Raw genomic sequence first — 7464 nt, 5'->3', positions numbered from 1 at the left:
CATTTCACATTATTATTTCCATTTCCATTTCCATTTTCATTTTTTGAGAAACCCACATTCATTTCCAAATGATTCCATTGCTCCATTTAAAAAAAAAAACATAATCATTTTTGTTTTTTTTTTTTCATTTCCTTGTTTCTATTCATTTAGTTCATTTTTATTCAAACAAGCAATTCATTTTTGGTTTCAATGAGCTCGCAGAGGGACCGAATAGATATATGTAATTAGGGCTCAAATGATTTATAGTTAAGTTTCGACTTTTCTCCTATTAATTATAAACTCATTTCATCACGAAGTCATTACACTATAGTATCATGATTAAGCTCTGCCTAACATCATACCATTACGAAAACAACTATTCAGCGCTCGTCCAATGACCTTGTCATAAGTGTGTTACCTTCATACTATATCTTTGATCTCTTTGGGATAATATTCATTCTCCCAATATGATTCTACTTTATCTCATGATAACCATTACATCTTCCTTCATGAAAAGTAAATCACTATCAAATAGTGATCAAATCATCCATCACAAAGATGAATGACCCATGGCCACGTTTACTTTTCATCAACCATGTAATACCAATGAGAGGTTATTATTTAACCGTGTCCTGGGTTATGAATTGCACTGTTGTGAATGATGTTACATACTACAGAAGTTGTACATCCAATGCACCGGCTTTCGGTTCCTTATCTATTCAAACTGAGGCTTTTACTTAAATTAAAGTGTACGAGTTACACATATATAGTCTGACATCCACTCGGGATTTAGGTATGTAACATTATAAATGTCACAAGCGAATAGATCCATAAACGGATTCAAAATCTATTCTACTTGGGTCCAATCCGATGTACTGTCAATCTAGACAGTCACATCGACGTCTCTATCTTTTGGGAGTCATCCGCTCCAAGGCCCAAGAAAAAATATCTTTCTAATTGGACTTGATAGATGACATATTAAATTTTCAATCAGTTTGCTTATTTCCAATTAGACTAAGGACATATTTAGGTTCATCTAATAATACAAGTTGTCTTTTTGTGTTATGATCCGACCACATAATATAGCTAAATATTAGTTAAATAATAGACAACAGGTGAGAAACATTTGCTTCCATTTTGCTTTGCGTGCAAAAACTGTGTGAGGACAATATACAAAGTATTAATGTAATTCATGAATAGTTTTATTAGCCAATCTATTCAAAAAATTATAAGTGTAATTAGACAAAAATACTACACTTAGGACACTAGATCCAACAGTCTTCAACTTGCCCTAGTGAAGTACATGAGTAATGTTTGGCATTCTTGTGCCCCTCCATATGTTTCCTAAAGAGCTCTATAGCTAGTAGAGTCTTGGCAAAACAAATCCCTAGGGTTTGTCCTCATATGTGATCTTTGACTACATCCACTATTTTTTCAAACATTATCGACTCATTTGATAATTTGTATCAATGTGCATTGTCCTTATGTGGTTTCTTTGAGCCTTAGCTATCCATAGTTTTTCCATACCTCATATTAGACCCTATATAGTGAAGTTGGTAGTGCAATCCTACTTGACACTTATTCACATTATGAACCCATTGTCTAGGACAAAACAAAACCTAATGTTGATTTCCTCAAATCTCGACACATTTGGAAATTAGAATTAGTATATCCAATAGAAGTAAGATCTCCTCCAAAATACACAAGCATCTAATCCCCCATTCTTTGTAAATACTTGAGTATATGTTTAATTGTTTGTCAGTGCCTTGGTCTTGGATTCGCTTGATATCGACTTACAAATCCTCCTTCAAAATAGATATCTAGGCATGTGCATAATATAGCATACATGAGAATTCTTACTGATGAAGCAACGGAACCTTTCTCATATTCTCCCTCTCTTCTGCTGTTTAGGACAACCCTCTAATGAGAGAAGAAATCCTGATAGGGAGGGTTGATTTCCCTTTTTCGAATCAATCATTGTATAACACTACAATATCTTCTCTATGTATAAAGTCTGAGACAGTGCTATCACTTTGTTCCTTCGATCCCTTAGGATTCGAATGCCCAGAATAAAATTAGCTTTTACCAAGTTCTACATGCTAAACTATTGGGCTAACCATAGTTTAACTAATGACAATGTCCCTATATCAATCCCAATGAGTAGTGTAACCTCCTCAACCTAGCCTAGACATTATGGCCAAATTGTGAAGACCACGTTAGCCACCTTTGTGACTAACTATCCTACCATTCTTTGAAAACCTTAGTTACTCTCTCATTTAATAAAAACTGCAGTTTACCTTTTTTATTTTGGAGACTGTTTCATTAATTAAATAAACCATCCTTAGGTCATGTTATTAGCATTTGCATGGTTCAGAAAACACTTTTCTTACCGTTTCACTTCACAAAAACTTGTAATCTTTTATTGCAGTAGAAAACTCAGCTTACAATAGATTTATCGTTAAGCCAAGTATCATGCATTCTCTAATTTATTAACATGCTTATAAAACCAAACGTCTCAAGTATGTATGCATGAAAATCGCAAAGCAGAATAAAACCCAAACGATAGTCCAAATTACTTTACAATCCAAAAACCAAATAAATTTATGCAAAAATTAAGCAAAATAAATTATTAGTTTGAAGTTTGTCATATGTTTTCATCTCATGTCTGGTCATAGTCTCGAGCATTACTTGAGATGTTTAAAACTATGAAGTGAGGTACTAACTCAGTGTGAATCTAAACAATAAGAACATTCAATTATCCATGCAAACATAAATCAATAAATTAGTGCAACATATCACATAGCATAAAACATTATCTTTCGGGAGTGTCATGAACATAATGCAATGCATAAAAAATCCTACCCAATGATTCGCTACACACCACGAGTTCCCTAGAACCTGTCTGCAAAACTCCAAACATTGCTAGCTATGCTCAATATGGTTAAACCATATTATATGTAATGCAATTATACTTCCATTTAAAATGCGAAATAATTTCCATTCTCCTCATTACTTCTGGTGCAGTGTACTAACAACATAAATGCGGTCTTAATATGCCGCCATTACTCCTTGGATCTCCTCCATTATCTACAATATCCCACCTAATGCACATGCATTATGTTAAACAAAATACAAGCGAGATCATGTTTTCATCATAATCACATTTCAATGGCAAGAATTACATGCCTTCATTATCATTCGTTCCCACAAAGTGGTGTCATTTATCAAGTGTTCCATTTCATAGATAATTTCCAATACATGTACTACAAATTTTCCATGAGTATGTTTTATAGCATTTCACTCAAGCATACATTTCATGCATTCAATCTTCATTTTCATTTTAATACGTGCTATACATACATCCAACATACATTATATATTCAAACCATTCATGTTATTTCATATCAATACCAGTCATACAAACAATCAGTCAACCATGCAACTTTGTGAACATGCTATCTAGTTCAGTCTCGAAACATACTTGATTCGGCCGCTTTAAAATCACTTACTTAGCCTTCTAACTAAGCTAGACCAGGAAGCTTAAACATCAATTTAATCAATAAAAATATTATTTAAACATTCAATTTTATAGGTTGGAACCGACATCTTAATTTCACACAACCATAGCACTTCTTGCAAAACTCGCGATCCCTCCTTCAGACTTACATTGAACCTAAGTTAAAACACAAATTTTCTCGAGTTAAAATGCTGCTAAATCAGCCTTAAAAAACCCTCTAAAGGTTTTATCAAATTAGTGTTACAACAACTATATTTTAGATCCAAATTGACTAGACTACTTACACTAATTCAATGTGAAATGTGAGCGCGAATGACTAACAGCTTCACTACTGGTCCAGGGCATTTAAATCAGCGCCTAACACAATAAAATACTAAAAATCAGTAGCTAAAACATCAAAAATTAACCTCAATTCATCCATCCAAAAAATCCCTTAACAACATAATCAATACTACCCAATAACCAGCAAACAACCACACTTACGCTTTCGAACTCGTCAGATCTGAGATACAGAATGATTAAGATTGAATTTTCCTAAATCATACATGATTAAAGGCTAGTTAGGAGGTTTTTTATTAGTTAAAACCTTGCTACAAATAAGTGGTAAAAATTATAATAATAATTGGCAACCACTAATGCTAGATCTAGGAGCAGCACATCACCAAAATTGGCTACCAAGGGGACTGTTTTAGGCAGATAAGGGGACTGTTTGGCGTAGTTAGACTATAATAACACCAAAAATATTTGTTTAAAGGTAGATAAGGACTGTTTTAGACTTGAAAAAAAATCAAGGCTAGAATAGCAGCATATTTTACAAAATAAAACTCAAATCAATAGTCATAAAAATGGAAGATATTTGGGCAGCAACCACCACCAACGACGACAGTTTTGGGGACAACTTTGGGTGTCTTAAAATGTGTGTTTTAAAGGATAAAAATGAAAAATTAAATCAGTAAGAAACAAAAGAATACCATATATGGAATGGGGAATTTTTCTACTAAAAATTAAGAAGAAAAACGGAAAAAGAAGACACTTGAGAGATATCTAAGGGGCAGCAATGGTGAACCTTGTGGCAACTACGAAGGTATTTTTTTTAAGTGATAAAAATATTAAATTTGGGGCTGGAAAATTAATGAAAAATTGCAAAAAAGAAGAGAAGGAAAATGGTAAAAAAATCCCCTGCTAATGAAGAAAAAATTGGGTGGCAAAGAAGGGGTTTTGGGCAGCAACACAGTGAGGGAGAATAGAAGAAGAATTAAATAAGAAAAGAAGAGAGGAAGAGGAAGGTGCGGCTAGGGATGGAAAAATAATACCAAAGGCTAAAAAGTTAAAGAAAATGTGATATTTATACCTAGGTTATGAGGTATAGGTGGCACAAAATGTAACAGCCTGTTTTTGGTCAAATCAGAATAGTGGTTTTGGAACCACAAATCAGAGGTAAAAAGTAATTATTTTATTATTATTTCAATGTATACATCATGAAAATATGATTAAGTGAAATTTTCTTTAAGAAAATTTATCATTTGAGTGCTTAATTTGATAAAAAGGATGATAAACAGTAATTTATACATATTTTTACCCCATGCCTAACGCATTTATGGATGGTTTCTCCCAAGATTTGGTGAATTCGATGCTCCTAATCCTTTAATTTCATGTTTTATACTTAGGAGAGCATAGGAGAGTAAAAATAGTGAGAAACGGGCCAAAAACAAAGAAAATGGACCCACATGGGAAAACAACACGGCTTGGACTTCCTCACACGGGTGTATCACATGGCCGTGTCAATTTGGTAGGATCGAAGCATGACTTACATGGGTGGATCACACGCCCGTGTCCATTTAACAGCCTTGATCCTGGCCTTCAGTAATCGCACACGGGCGTGTCCCTGCCGAACCCAAGTTTAGTTCAAATCAGAAAATGCCAATTTTGAGGGCTCTTAGGCATTCCAAAGCCGATTTAAACACTTGATGAGGCACTTAGGAAGGGGGATGCAAAGTAGGAAGCAAGGAATTACTCAAAGAAAGCCGATTGATCCATCTCAAGAGCCAGATTCATCATCAAGACTGGAGATCTCCCTTCAAGTTCCTTCAGGAGTTTTGGGTTTTCTTATGTTTTGTTCTCTTTATGCTTTTGAGATGTTTTCTTTCATAAGTATGAACTAAACCCCTAAATACCTAAAGGGAATGAAACCTAAGACAGATCTTGTTATTGTTATCTGAATTGTATGATAAATATTTGACTTGTTCTTAATTATGTGTTCTTAGTTCTTGTTTTGATATTCCAGGATATTGATTCAAGTTAAGCCCTTATTCAGAGGAGGAATAGACTCTGTCTAAGAGTAAATTTTTCATAATTAAGCGGAGTTGATCACGCGCCTAGTGATAGAGTGAGAAGATATTGCCGGATTAGGGTGAAACCTAATAAGGGAATCCATAGATCGAGTTAATGTAATTCTAGGGTGTTAATTAGAAAGAGATTTCAATTATTCAACCTAGGGTTAGAGGTTATTAGTCTCGAGAGAGATAATAATATAACTTAGAGATTTCTACGGATCAATTCAAATGAATAAACCGTCTGATTCAGAGTCAAATAACAAGTGAAGTCTAGGTGGATTTGTCCTTAGGTATTGCCTCAATCAATCGAATTTTCCCAAAAGTATTTTTCCAAGTTTTTCTTTCTGTGCATTCTTAGTTAGTAATTAGTTTAGACAACCAAACCTCTTAAATTTTAGGCTAGATAATAAAAAGAAAGTAAATACTAGTACTCGTAGTTCCTTTGGGTTCGACAATTCGGTCTTGCTGAACTACACTACTGTTCGATAGGTACACTTGCCTTAGTTGTGATAATAAGTTAGTCTCAAGAACGTTTCATTTATAAATCTTTAAAACCTGTTACGAATATCACGCATCAAGTGTTTAGCGCCGTTGCTAGGGAACTAGGATATTAGGAAAACTCGATTTTTATTACTTTAGCCACTTTACTTTTATTACAATTTAAATTTTTATTTTCTTTTCTATTTTTTCTCTTATTTCCTTCTGATAGGTTTTTCTAGTTTATGACTAGAAGAAACTCGTCAGGACCACTACTTTTTTACGATGAGATAGACCGCATAGTTAGTAAAAACTAAAGAGAAATAAGGTAAAGCCTAAGATACACAGAGGACGAGCAAGAGGACGATACTTCAACCACAACTGAGGAGATAGCTAAAAACCAAGAAAATCCGCTACCTCCTGCAATTGCTGTTAATCAGAATCCTACTCTGCAAACTATGTATGATTATGCTAAACCTTTTTTAACAGGAACTGAATCGAGCATAGTTAGACTGACTGTAGCCACAAATACTTTTGAATTAAAACCTAACACAATTCAAATGATACAACAGTTTGTTCAGTTTGATGGTTTGCAGGACGAGGATCCCAACGCTCACTTGGCAAACTTTTTGGAACTATGTGATACATTTAAAATTAATGGCATTTCTGATGACGACGAATCGATTATTCTCTTTTTCATTGAGAAACAAAGCTAAACAGTGGTTGAACTCGTTGCCACGGGGGTCAATCACTACTTTGGAACAAATGACTGAAAATTTTTTATTAAAATATTTTCCGCCAGCTAAAATGGCTAAATTACGTAATGATATTTCTTCCTTTGTGCAGATGGATTTAGAAACACTCTACGATGCATGGGAGAGATACAAGAACCTCTTGAGAAGATGCCCTCACCATGGGTTACCGCTTTGGGTACAGGTTCAAACCTTTCATAATGGCCTAAATCTTTCGACTTGACAAATGGTTGACGCAGCTACTCACGGAACCATCAATAATAAGACACCTGAAGATGCCTATGAATTTATAGAGGAGATGTCACTGAATAACTATCAGTGACAAGTCATGAGGACAAAGCCAACAAAAACAGTCGACATTTATAACGTCGATACGGTCACCATGCTCTCTAATCAGGTAGAACTC

General features: G+C 34.4%; 1 non-coding gene across 1 annotated transcript; it reads right to left on the bottom strand.

Annotated features, from left to right (window-relative positions):
- Positions 1-7119: 7119 nt before the first annotated feature.
- Positions 7120-7226, bottom strand: LOC128282321 (small nucleolar RNA R71). The gene has a single exon (XR_008272561.1). It is a non-coding gene; the product is annotated as a small nucleolar RNA R71 (small nucleolar RNA).
- Between the last annotated feature and the right edge of the window lie 238 nt (positions 7227-7464).

The sequence above is a fragment of the Gossypium arboreum genome, chromosome 1, assembly GCF_025698485.1.
Source record: "Gossypium arboreum isolate Shixiya-1 chromosome 1, ASM2569848v2, whole genome shotgun sequence".
In the NCBI taxonomy this organism is placed as follows: Eukaryota; Viridiplantae; Streptophyta; class Magnoliopsida; order Malvales; family Malvaceae; genus Gossypium; species Gossypium arboreum.
The sequence above is the reverse complement of the archived record's forward strand: the minus strand, read 5'-3'. Positions and strand labels throughout refer to the sequence as shown.